The 14,163-nt window shown below is 44.0% G+C and overlaps 1 protein-coding gene and 1 non-coding gene across 4 annotated transcripts in view; one reads left to right on the top strand and one right to left on the bottom strand.

Moving 5' to 3' along the window:
- LOC124551374 (gastrula zinc finger protein XlCGF57.1-like) overlaps positions 1-14,163 on the top strand; it is a 109,899-nt gene that overhangs the window by 2,040 nt on the left and 93,696 nt on the right. The gene's annotated exons all lie outside the window — the stretch shown is intronic.
- Positions 1,429-1,503, bottom strand: Trnas-cga. Its single transcript has one exon. It is a non-coding gene; the product is annotated as a tRNA-Ser (tRNA).

The raw sequence follows: 14,163 nt of genomic DNA on the forward strand, positions 1-14,163 counted from the left end.
AATGCAAGTTTGACTAAAAGCAGAAACATTACATAACTGAGTCACACTGTTTTGAATATCCACTAGCATCCAGACTAATTGCTGACTGCAGTATAGAAGGCAGGTAGATTAGCTGGATATGACTCAGCCAGGTGCTCATAGATCAACATCCCTATTGTAGGTTTCATGGCAGAGGATTTGCACATCTGACTTGATTACTGAAGTGATCTCGCCAATGTTGAATTGCATAAAGGTCTTTGGAATTTGTGGCTGTGGATTGTGCTTAAGAATCTTGATTGTGCTCATCCAGCCATTTGTGGACACTTCTCGTGGTGTGACAAGGTGCGTTGCCTTACTGAGAAATCCCATTGAGTATTGCTGAATGTGTTCTCGTAGGCTGAATCCACAGTTGTACTTCTAAATACTGTTTCTCAACTGGATTAACCCATTCTGCTTACATTATTTTGCCAACCATTTTGTTCCTAGCTGATATTTATTTCGTGTAGGAAGAGATCGGGGGTGAGAGCAAACATCTTTGAAGAATAGTCACATAATTGTACATTTGGATTTAATTTATGTTCACTGTTATACCAAGAAATGTCTTCATTTCTTCTTATGAAACATATTGTGAGGAAGGTCATCTATAAAGAAGGAGATAGGAAAATTCAAATTCCACAGTGTGCTGATTACTCCAAGCAATCATGAAGTACGGAAACTTGACAAGAGTCCTGCTGCCATCATGACAAACCTTTCATTTACACGCAACAGACAGAATATTGCCAACTTCAAATCCAATGACACTTATATCAGCGCACAGAGGAAGAGGTTCTTCTTGTTCAGTTTTGTTAGTAGAGTCTCCTTCATCCTCAGTATCCTTCAAAATGCCACCTTGCATTGTCATTGTCACTTATATGCCTTCTGCCTATAGTCTTCACACAAGCGAAACCTGTTTGAAAATGACACAGTAATTTACACACAAAAATGGCACAATCACTTCCATGATGGGCATTCATTGAGTAATTCAACACATTTTTCTTCTGAAAGTAAGTTATTTTTATTTAGGATTCCAGTACACCATATTACTCCCCACTCTTGTGGCAACAAAACCATGTTTTTCAACATAATCTCCATTTAATACAGTGGCCTTACACCACCTTCCTGGGAGAGCATGCATGTGCGCAGGGTACCACTTTACTGGTCAATGTCAGAGCCAATGTCTTGCTGCATAAATAACCTCCCCATCATCCACATGCTGCTTCCTGTGGAGTGGGTCCTTCCTTGGGCCAAACAGATGGGAGTCAGAAGGTGAGAGATCCGGGCTGTAGGGTGAATGAGGAAGAACAGTCCTATGAAGTTTTGTGAGCTTCTATTGGGTGTACAGACTTGGGTGATGCATTGTGCTGTCATGGAGAAGGAGAAGTTTGAAACTTCCTGGCTGATTAAAACTGTGTGCCGGGCCGAGACTCGAACTCGGGACCTTTGCCTTTCGCGGGCAAGTGCTCTACCAACTGAGCTACCCAAGCACGACTCCCGCCCCATCCTCACAGCTTTACTTCTGCCAGTACCTCGTCTCCTACCTTCCGAACTTTACAGAAGCTCTCCTGCGAACCTTGCAGAACTAGCACTCCTGAAAGAAAGGATATTGCGGAGACATGGCTTAGCCACAGCCTAGGGGAGAGCTTCTGTAAAGTTCGGAAGGTAGGAGATGAGGTACTGGCAGAAGTAAAGCTGTGAGGATGGGGCGTGAGCTGTGCTTGGGTAGCTCAGTTGGTAGAGCACTTGCCCGCAAAAGGCAAAGGTCCCGAGTTCGAGTCTCAGTCCGGCACACAGTTTTAATCTGCCAGGAAGTTTCATATCAGCGCACACTCCGCTGCAGAGTGAAAATCTCATTAAGGAGAAGTTCGTTCGCATTTTTGTACCAATGAACATGCTGGAATTGCTTTTTCAGTTTCCTGAGGGTAGCACAATATACTTCAGAGTTGATTGTCACACCAAGGAGGAGGACATCAAACAGGATAACCCCTTCAGACTCCCTGAAGGCTGTCAGCTTGAGTTTACCAGCTGAGGGTGCATCTTTGATCTCTCTCTTTGGAGGAGGAATGCTGTGGTGCCACTTGTGGATTGCCGTCTTGTTTCCTGTTCAAAGTTATGAACCTATGTTTTATTGCCTGTTAACATTCTTGACAAAAAATTCTCACGGTCAGCCTCGTAACGCACAAAAAATTCTGCACAGATTGTACTGCATTGCTCTTTATGATCTTCTGTTCAGCAGCGAGGAACCCACCCGACACACATGTTTGAGTGACGCAACTGGTGTACAAGTGTGTCCACACTACCGAAAGAGATGTCCAGTTGAGCAGCGATGTGTTTGATTGTGATCTGTCAATCATCTCGGATGAGCATCTGCACATTTGAACATTGCAGGAGTCACAGTTCTGTGAACGGCCAGCCGGCATGCTGGAGATAGAACAGGTTTGTGCAACCTTGTTGCGATGATGACAGACCCCTTGCCCAATGACTCACCGTGCTTTTGCTCACTGCCAGGTCTCCAGAGCCATTCTTCAAGTGCCTCTGAATATCTGCAATGCTCTGGTTTCATGCTGGAAGAATCTCAATGACAGCTCACTGATTGGAACACACCTCCATTACAGATGACATTTTAAAGGCTTGGTATAGCACTGCCATGTATTGGAACTTCATGAAACTGGAGGGGCTGAAGTGAGAATGTTCCACAATGTCCCACAACAAAGTCCACATTTTTTCAACTGAAATTAACCAAGAAACAAAAGTGTTGCATTATTTATTGAATGCCCCTCATATAAGCATCTAGTCTTCTGTTATAATAGGAGGCAACTTGCACTGTCTGATTGTCAGAGAAAGGATGTTGAACTGTCTGCGATTCCAGATCAGTTGAAAAAGTAACAAAAAGTTTTTGTTTGTGGAAGCAGAAAATTTGACTCATTTGAAAGTACTGTTAAGTACTATTGAATAGCTGTTAAGGAAGTTCATGTCTGTATTTTTGCATGTGTAGTTATTAACATCATACACTGGACTCGCATTTGGGAGAACGACGGTTCAATCCCGTCTCCGGCCATCCTGATTTAGGTTTTCCGTGATTTCCCTAAATCCTTTCAGGCAAATGCTGGGATGGTTCCTTTGAAAGGGCACGGCCGATTTCCTTCCCCGTCCTTCCCTAACCCGAGCTTGCGTTCCGTCTCTAATGACCTCGTTGTCAACGGGACGTTAAACACTAATCTCCTCCTCCTCCTATTAACATCATGTAGCATTGTGAGTGATACTACCTTTGCTGTCAAAGGCAGAGTAGGACCACTGTTTCCACTGCTTCTCTCTCTCTCTCTCTCTCCCTCCCTCCCTCCCTCCCTCCCTCCCTCCCTCCCTCCCTCCCTCCCTCCCTCTCCCTCTCCTGTGGTGTTCATACAGCTGTCACCGCCACTTCCCACATACCTGTCTCTATCGGTTTCTGTCACCCCACACTTCCTCGTCTTCGTCAGTTTCCTTTTTCTCATGGTCTTCTTGATCCTGTCTAACCAGGCTACTTCTGGTATTCTTTTTTTCTTTCTTTCCTGAGAATGGTACATCAAGATCTTCTTTGGTCATCTGTTATTTGCATTTTACAGCCATACCAGGTGAGTTGCCACCCTTCTGGTCTATCTTATGCTTTATGATTTTGGATCATTTCCCTAATTGTTGTTTTTCTTATGTGGTGTTGCTGAGATAGTCTACATAACCTTCTGTGGCACTCCATTCCTACAAGTTTTTTGCAGTAAGCTCTCAGCGCTAATGTCCCTAGTCATTACAGGCTCTACAGTGCTTTTATAGAGAATGAACTAGCCAATTGTGATTATGGCTCTGCATCAGCCATAGAATATTTCTGAACAAGTGAGAATTCGTACAGAATCGGGACTCTAATCTGAATTTCTCACTTTTTGCAAGCTTAACCACTTCGGCTGTTGGAGCATGCTTCTGGGAGTGGCTCAACTCTCCTTTTGCCCTGTCTACTCTCTGTTGTGCTCACACTGTATTGCTGTGATTCCCACATTTCATTCTTTAGCTAGACAATGACAGGAAAAAAATAGCATCTCACCCTTTGTGATTATCATGGTGGTATAGTGTGAGCACAGGAGAGAGTAGACACCAGGTCAAATGGAGATTTGGACCATTCCTGGAAGGATGCTCAAATAGCTGAAGTGGTTGAGGTGACCACTTGCAACAAGCAGGAAATACAGGTTCGAGTTTCAGTCCAGCACAAAGTTTTGTTTGTTCTGAAATATTCCACAGCTGATGCGAAATAATAATTGCAGTTTGTGAGTTCATTCTTAACTGAATGTGGCTGTTGACTGTCAGTGCAATATCTCAGACACTGCAGTACTTCTGTAGAGCATCTTGTTCACTTTCCAACTTATCTTAGAAGCCCGTAACAGAGGGTTTAGTTCGTGGTTTGCTGCTTTTCCGTGGACTACTCTTTGCTGTATTTCTCAATTACTTTTTCTGTCTTCCAGTAGGATGCTACCCTGATATGTAAATTTTTTACATGCCTTGATACACATGCCCTCTACTATTAAGTTCCTCCACTGTGTAGGTATTCAGTCTTTTGAAAGTTTACTTTTAGTGCCCACTTACCATATTCTTCTAATAACTTTCTTAGCATAAAGCAAATATCTTCTTCACTGGCTTCCACTATATGATCATCTGTGAAGAGCAAGGTGTACAGACAGTTGAGCCATTTGGTTACTTAAGAACTAGTATCCCTTTCAGGCGCTTGTCAGTTGCTTCCTGAAGGTGACCCAATAAGCTGAATATTAGTTCGAAATAAATAAAAATCAGTAGAACAAAAACAGTGTACTTGTTATTCAATCTTAAATTTGAGCCTTTGTTATCTGAATGCCCATTCCTGCGCAGTTCCTACTCCATGGATCTAAGGCTTTTGGGATGTATTTTTAAACAATATAGGAGATGAGCAGCTTCCCTGATTTAATCCTTTTGTAATTCTGAAAGGCTGTGACAAAATTTTATTCCCTATATTGATTACACATTTTGCAAACTTGAGTTAGTTGCATGTGCTTCTAACATGTGTTTTGTAACTTACTCTCACTCTGGACAGTTTCTTCAGTGGCACTGTGCCATATACCTTTTAGAGGTCTATGAACACTAAATGGCTACTCAGACTCCTCTCCAGTCTCTTTACCTTTAGTTGTCTTAAAGTAAAAATGTTTGTCATTACAATGATCTAAAGTATTCTTCTTCTTCTTCTTCTTCTTCTCCTGTCAAATGCTTCATTTCCTTTTACAGAATACATTTTTAGATGCTAAGGATGTAGATGGTCAGATTTTCTGACATTTACTGCTTTCATATGAGAGCAGCTTATACACTTTACTGGTAAATTAGCTCAAATGTTTATTCTAGTACAACAGTCGCTCATCAAAGAAAATAGCAGTACTGTAAGAAGTAAAGACTAGCCTTGGAAGCCTGCATTTTGCAGTTCTGATAAAGACTTGCAACTTCATTGTATGTCATTAAGGACAGTGGAGTGTAACCTTGCATATTTCCTAGAACTTGTTGGCTATGTAACAGCTTAAGGTTATGGTTTCTATAAAGAAGAAAAAAAAAGATTTACATCATCATTATGAGCAGAATACAAAGCTGGTACAGATATATCAGTAATATCTGTGTAGCAAAACCAGCAAAATTTAGAAATGAAATGTAATGCCCAGTGATTGTAAACAGGAAGTGATTTTACCATTTTTTAAAAAAGATGAAAACATTGATCACTCAAAATCTTACTTGCAGTTTTCTTGCATGACATTCTGGAAGCCATTTATCGAGGCAGTCAGGTGGATGCAGTATTTCATGACTTCCGAAAGACATTTGACTGAGTACCACACCTACACATATTATTGGAAGCACACTCGTATGAAGTATCAAGAGAAATTTGTAATGGGGTTATGTATTTCTTGCCAGGAAGGACATAGTATGTTATCTTTTAAGGAGAGTAATTGACAGATGTTGAAGTAATTTCAGGTGTGCCCCAGGGAAGTGTGTTGGAAGCATTTCTGTGTGTTTTTGTTGTGACTCGCCGATCTTTCAAAGTGCCGCTGCACAGTTGTGCGCGTCCTCTACATGCGGCGTTGTCTGCCAGCCATGCACCAGCCGTGCCACCTAAGCGGCCAGCCAGCCAGCGGCCGCTAGACTCGGACTCAGTTATGGTTTGACTGTTAAAGTGACACACGTCTTACTCTGTTTACTTGATCTGTGACTTTCATGTATTGCGTCTTCCTTGACATATATTTGTTCAACTTGAAGTTATAACAATTGGCGACGAGGTAGTGATTTTTCTTTTCCATGTTGCCCCCACATGTTTCCATGGCTACTTTAGAGCAACTATTGCAAGGTCTCATAGAACAGCAGAAGCTTCTCACAAATGCGATTCGCGATTTCGGCGCGGTGTCAAATGCGGGGCGTCTCTCGTCGTCGTCTCTCCCTCCTTTTCCTCCTTAACACGAGACGGTGGAAGACTGGTCTGATTACGAAAAACGTCTTCGACAGCACTTCTTGGCATTCATGTCGCGGACGAACAAATAAGTAAGTCTCTTTTCCTTTCATGGATTTCACCTCACATGTATCAGTTGTTGTCGCAATTGGCTCCTTTGAAAGATCCTGCGTCTTTGTCCTTTGCTGAAATGTGCTCACTTCTGTCCGTCTATTTTCAAAAGCAAACACATGTGGTAGCCTCTCGTGTTGCCTTTTATCATTGTCAAAAACAACCGAATCAATCCTATCGCACTTGGGCTGCTGAACTGCACGGCCTCATGAGAAAGTGTCAATTTGTTACTGAAGTTCAGTAAGAATCCTACGCCGATTCCATGGTATGGGATGCTATTATCTGATCGGCGCCCGACAAAGAAGTTAGGCAACGTACCCTTCAGTTGGCAAATCCGACTCTAGATGAAGTCCTATCCATCACTCAGTCTTTTGAAAATTCTTGCGCTGCTGGAGCGCAAATAGAGGCATGGGGCAACGTCGGGGAAATACAACATCTGTGCGATGTTGACGAAGTGTGTGGCGTGTCCCCACTGGCCGATGTGGCCGCAGTACACTCCCAAGTGCAGCCTCAGCCTAACCGTAAACAAACCTCTAAGAAACTGCATCAAACCCACCGCAACTTCCGTCATGTCCGCGGTGTTTTACGAAACATTCAAGAGAAGATTGTCCACAACGTTGGGCCGTGTGTCACAAATGCAAAAAAATGGGTGATGTGTAATCCGTTTGCAAATCCAGCCACATACATGATGATCATGAACATGATGCTAATTCTGATTCTGTGTTGTCTGTCAATTGTACTTCTTCCCTTTCAGGGAAATTATTCCTCACTGTCCAAATACTTGGTCAAGATGTTCGCATGCAGGTGGATACTGGTTCTGCTGCCACTATCATCAGCTCTCAGACGTATCTTCAGTTGGGTTCTCCAATCCTGTCACCTGTCACTAGGCAATTACGGACTTACAATAAACAGAAGATTTCTCTCTTGGGACAATTTGATGGTGAGGTATCTTACAAATCTGTCATTCGCACTGTTCCCATATTTGTGGTCAACCATAGTAACGCGGAGAATCTTTTTGGTTTCGATGCCTTTGGCGTTTTGGGGTTCTCCATAGATGAATCTGTCAAAATCGTCTCTGATGCTATTCCTTATGCTCAATTGGATTCCTTGTCGACGACATTTTCGTCCCTTTTTCTCCTGGGTTAGACCATGCAAACGACTTTGAAGCTCATATCACGCTCAAACCCACTGCTCGGCCTAAGTTTTTTCGGGTTCGGCCCATTCCTGTGGCCCTTCGTGATGAGGTCAAACGGGAGCTGGATTGTCTCACTGCTTCAGGGGTCTTGGTTCCTGTCACTTCCAGTGAGTGGTCCTCTCCTGTCGTTGTCGTTGCTATGCCAAATGATGATATCCGTCGCTGTGGCGATTTCAAAGCCACTGCAAATGCTCAATGCCTTATCGACACTTACTTTATGCCTCAACCTGAAGAATTGTTCACTAAACTTGCTGGAGGCCAGTATTTTTCTAAACTTGACCTGTATCAGAAGATTATCATCAACTTCCTCTCGACATTGCTTCCCGGCAGTTTCTGGTCCTAAACACGCCTTTCAGCCTCTATCAATACTAACGATTGCCATTCGGAGTTGCCAGTGTCCCTGCTCTCTTTCAGCGATTCTTGGAACAATTATTGCTCACTGTCCCTGGGTGTATAAATTACCAGGATGACATTGTTGTCACTGGCTCCACCACTGACGAACATCCTCAAAATCTCCACACACTTTTTCATGTCTCACAGACGGCCGGTCTTAAGTAATCTTCAGAAATCAAAAATTTTTCAGGCATCTGTCACATACTTGGGGTTTCAACTCTCTTGGGATGGTATTCGTCCGCTTCAGCAAACTGTTGCTGCAACCGATGCCCTTCCTCGCCCTACTTCTGTTAAGGAACTGCAGGCCTTCTTGGGGAAAATAGCATACTGTCACAAGTTTTTACTGTCTGCTGCTTTGGTGGCTCAGCCGTTGCATCGCCTGTTGCATAAAAACGTGCCTTTTCACTGGTCCGCGTCATGTGATGCGGCTTTCCAGAAATTGAAAACTATGCTGAAACAGGCCCCGTGCCTGGCTACTTATCGACCTGACCAACATCTTGTTCTTGCCACGGACGCCTCTCAATACGGGGTCGGCGCAGTCCTTGCGCACCGTTTTTCTGACGGTTCTGAACAACCCATTGCATATGCCTCCAAAACGCTCACGGATGCCCAACAAAAGTATTCTCAAATTGAAAAAGAAGCTTTGGCCATTATTTATGTTCCTCATAAGTTTGGTGTTTTTCTCTATGGTTCCAAATTTCATCTTGTTACGGATCACAAACCACTTGTTTCCTTGTTTCATCTATCAACGTCACTTCCCGACAAGGCTGCACACCGCCTCCAGCATTGGGCTCTTTACTTGTCTCGTTTCAATTATGAGATTCATTTCCGGCCGATGGCTCAACATGTGAATGCTGATGCACTGTCTCACCTTCCCATGGGTTCTGATCTGGCATTCAATAGGGACGAACTTTTGTGTTTCCACCTGGATGTTGCCAAGCAGCGGGTTGTGGACGGGTTCCCCATCACCGGGTACCGGCTGGCGGCTGCTACGGGTTCTGATCCTACCCTCTCCTGGGTTTTACGCTCTATTCAGAAGGGTTGGCCAGATCGTCGGTCTGCTAAGACTTCTGATCCGTTGCGGAACTACTATGCTTTGCATTACCGCCTCACGGCTAGGGATGGTGTTATCCTCCTTTCCACCGAAAATGCTTCGCCGCGTGTTGTGGTGCCTGCGTCTTTGTGTGCTTCGGTCTTGCACCTCCTTCACCAAGGGCACTGGGGTGTCTCTCGCACAAAATCTCTGACGCGCTGTCATGTGCACTGGCCCGGCATAGAGTCTGAAATCGCACACATGGTCGTTGCCTGCGGCCCTTGTGCATCACAGGCCGCCGCCCCGAAGTCATCTTTGTCACCGTGGCCTTCGCCTGAGAAGCCCTGGGAGCGTATTCATGCTGACTTCGCAGGACCTTTTTTTAGGTACTTATTGGCTTCTCGTTATTGACGCCTACTCTAACTTTCCTTTCATTGTCCGTTGCACATCACCTACCACCGCAGCAAACACCAATGTTCTAGCTCGCATTTTCTCTTTGGAAGGCCTTCCCTCTACTCTTGTTACTGATAATGGTCCGCAGTTTGCCTCTTCCGATTGTGCGGATTTTTGTGCTTGTCACGGCGTCATGCATGTCACGGCCTCTCCGTTCCATCCACAGTCAAATGGTGAGGCTGAATGACTGGTCTGCACATTTAAGGCTCTGAAGTGGAAGCTCCTGACTTCTTCTGCCCCTGATGATGCGCTTCTCCAATTTCTGGCTTTTTACCGTTCCACCCCCAGGGGCGACCACAGCCCGGCTGAGCTCTTACATGGCCGACAGCCCCGCACGCTACTTCATCTTCTGCGGCCTTCCACCTCATGACCGCGGGTGCCTTCGCTTCACCGGTTCACCGCCGATGACCTTGTATGGGTACGGGGATATGGCAGGCGGCCAAAATGGGAGTCCTGTCCACATCTTACGACACCGTGGCCGACGCCTGTATGAAATCCAGACGGACACGGGTGTTGCAGTGCATCATTCGGAGCAGCTTCGGCCTTGTGTGCCGGCAACGCCTGTTCCGGATGCCTCTACACCACCTTCTGCTCTACCTGACACTTGGGATACTGGAATCTCTCATTACTCACAACACAGTCCTCTCACTATCATCTTGGTGCCAGCACAAGAACTGACGCCACCAGGAGACGTGCCCATGCAGGAACCATATGACCATCATCTGTCGGAGCAACTCTACTCGCCTTCTTCTCCTACGGGCGCAGACACATCGCCCATGTCTCCTGTTATAACAACCAGACTTGCCGCAACGAGCAGATTGGTGCACGGGGTCCCAGCAGATTCGACCCCCACGTCTCCTGTCATCTCGACCCGTTATCAGCGGGGACACTTCCATCTGTACGGGAAGCCTCCTCCTCGAGACTTTAAGGCCAGTCAAACAACACCTATGGACGTTAGCAATCTACAGGCCACCTCCATCAAGACCTGTGCAAAAACTTCAAAGGGGGGGAAAGTGTTGTGACTCGCTGATCTTTCAAAGTGCTGCCGCGCAGTTACGCGCGTCCTCTACATGCGGCGTTGTCTGCCAGCCATGCAGCAGCAGCGCCACCTGAGTGGCCAGCCAGCCAGCCGCCGTTAGACTCGGACTCAGTTATGATTTGACTGTTAAAGTGTACACACATCTTGCTCTGTTTACTTGATCTGTGACTTTCATGTATTGCATCTTCCTTGACATATATTTGTTCTACTTGAAGTTATAACAGTTTTGTATATTAATGACCCTGCAGACAGTATTAATTAGAGTAGAAACTCAGACTTTCTTGAGATTATGCAATTATCTGTAATGAAGTGCTGTCTGATGAAATCAGAACAAATACAGTGTAGATCAAAAAATGTATACTTGCTTTGTTTAAGATAAGTTTATGTATTATCATCAGTATTACAATGACCCAAAGTGAAACAACTACAATTGGTGCTCAAACTGCAAACCACCCACCTCCAAACACTTGTGAACACAATATCACTCATTCAATGTCACATCCGCCAGAGTAGCTACAATCCCGTGACACAGTTCTGCTAGTGTCATTGCTGTCTGCTGTACACTCCATTCGTGAGGGAACCCCACAATTAAAAATCAAATCTGGTCAAATCAGGGGAATGTTTGGGGTATTTGGTTGGACCTCTTCATCCAGTCCCATGACCTGGTGCATTGTTATCCAAAAAGGCATGCACACCCCTATGAAAGTAGGGTGCAGCACCATCTTGTTTGGAAAATTGGTTCATCACCAATCAAAGCACGAATGTACAGTAAAATTAATTAATCGAGCATCTCGAGGTAACTCCTGCCAGTATTCGTACCTTCGAAAAAGAAAGGCCCAGTCAATTCTCTTGATGATAATTCACACCAAACATCAAGTCCTGGAGTACTGACCGCTTGCTCAACATAAGCGTTAAAATTTTGCAATACCCAGTACACACTGTTGTGCCTGTTTACTGTACCATTTAATTTATACTGTGACTCATCAAACTACACCACTTTGGGAACAAAATTGGTATAATCTTCATCCCACACAAGGTATCATTCCCTAAACTGACGTCTTCTGCCTTGGTCATTCTCATTCAGTGCGTGTAACAATTACGGAATGTGAACTTTCCATTTTACTCTGTGCAGAATATGATATACACTCATGCTACTCACACCTCGTTCACATGCACATTGTTGATTTCTGTGGTGATTGTGTGAATGCATCTAACACCAGAGCAGAAGGTTCTTCACCTGTTTCTGCGTGTGACTGGCCTGATATTCCCATGTGCTTGTCCATAATTTTTCCAGTGCCTTCGAACTTATTGCAAAGGCGAGTAGTGCTCACATGTGGTGGTGGTTCAGTTCCATGTTTCTGCCGCCAATGTCATTGCATTTCACCGATGCTCTTCAGCTGCCAATACCATTTGAAAATGCTTTTTCGCTGCTCAAATGCCAGTCCTGGTTGTGCCCTAGTTTCACTTTGTAGACTGATATTAGTGTGTCACAACTCTGCTGTATTCTGTTGCTCAACCACTGTTCTACACGTTTGACCCATACCTATTGTGATTTCAAAGAGTGTCGTTCGTAGAGCCAGTTTAAAGTTTGTATATATATTTTTGATCTACGCTGTATTCACTCAAATTTTTATACTATTGGAAGGGGTGCAAACGTTGGCAACTCGTTTTTATTATTTAGAAATGTGAAACTGTAAGTAGTAACTTATGATTAAATGATCAATGAGGCACAACTGAAATCAGTAGACTAGTACAAATTGTAGGGGTGTAAAATGGAATGATCTCATTGGCTCAGTCACAGGTGGGGTAGGTGGCAGACTTTGGTTCATTAGCAGGGGACTGGGAGAAAACAGTCAATCTACAAAGGGGAATGTGAAGAAATCACTTGTGTGTCCCATTTTAGAAAACTGCTGCCGTGTGTGGAACTGAGATCAGAAAGCACTAAAGGGGGACACTGAATGTATACAAAGATAGGTCACATGTTTGTTCCATTCGCGGGAGAGTATCATGAAAATGCTGTAACATCTATACTGGTAGACAGACTCCAGTAATCCCATGAAATCATACTTACAAAATCTCAAGAATGAATACTACGTGGAAAATTTAGAGATCTTCTTCAGCTCTCTACATATCACATCCGCAAGGATCGTAAAGTGTGCACAGAGACATCTAAGCTGTCCTTTTTCCACTGTTTCATACACAGTTGGAGCAGTAAGCAATCCTAATAAGCTGTACTGTGCTAAGTACCATTCTCCATGTGCTCCGCAATGGTTTGCAGATTGTGTATGTAGGTCTAGTATACTGAAATTGGCAGTACGTTACAAAAGGTTTCCAGATCTACATTGGAGACCTGGAGGTAGAACACTTACACAACCTTCCTGCATCAGCCTACCTACTAAATGTGCCTGCTACCTATACTGGCCTATGGACTGGAAACGGAAATAGCTGCCAAATCAGCTTAGAGCTGTTTTCAGCCAACACAAATAAAATTATCTTTTGTTATAGATCTTATGAACGAAACTCCATCAAGTGTGTGTTTCTATTTACTTGTATGTATTTCAGAGCTACAGTTATATCTTTAGAGTTTACACATTTCAATCCCCATAAGATGGAGCTTTTACTCCAGAATACACGCTGTTGTTGTTGTCGTCGTTGTTTTTCTTGCAGCCTTTGGTTTGAAGGCTGGTTTTATGCTGCTCTCCATGCTACTCTGTCCTGTGCAAGCCTCTTCATCTCTGCGTAACTACTGCACCATACATCCCTTTGAACCTGCTGCTTTCTGTAGTAAAGTTTTAGTTTTGTTCTACATTCTTTACTCTCCACACTTCCCCATAGTACGAAATTGACAATTCCTTTATGCTTCAGGTTTGACCTATCAACGAATCTTATCTTAGTCAAGTTGTGATACAAAGATCTGTACCAATATGGTGGTGGTTCTTAAGCTCCTGCCACTTTCTGCACCTCACTTTCCATATTAACATGTTTTGTGTGCCTTCAATGGTCAAATTTCTGTCCCTCGAATCCATGTAAGTCACAATCTTGCCCTCTGCCTTTCATTTGTAAGTCTACATTGAAATATATTTTTGGGTATTCTTTCTTGTCCCATTGTCATTAAGTGTCCAAGCCAAAAATGTGTGCATTCTATTTCTACCATATGTTATCTTTCTTGTGTGCTACTTCCCGTGCACCAACACTGTAAGGAAAAGAATAATTGCTACTTACCACAAAAATGACATCTTAAGTTGCAGACAGGAACAGTTAAAAGACACAAATTAGCTTTTGGCCCCAGCCTTCATCAGAGAAAGAAAGATAGAAACACACACACACACACACACACACACACACACACACACACACACACACACACATTCACACAAGCAAGCACATCTCACACACACAAGCACATCTCACACACACATAACTGCCATCTCTCTGGCAGCTCGGACCAGAAT

The sequence above is a fragment of the Schistocerca americana genome, chromosome 9 (genome assembly GCF_021461395.2).
Source record: "Schistocerca americana isolate TAMUIC-IGC-003095 chromosome 9, iqSchAmer2.1, whole genome shotgun sequence".
In the NCBI taxonomy this organism is placed as follows: Eukaryota; Metazoa; Arthropoda; class Insecta; order Orthoptera; family Acrididae; genus Schistocerca; species Schistocerca americana.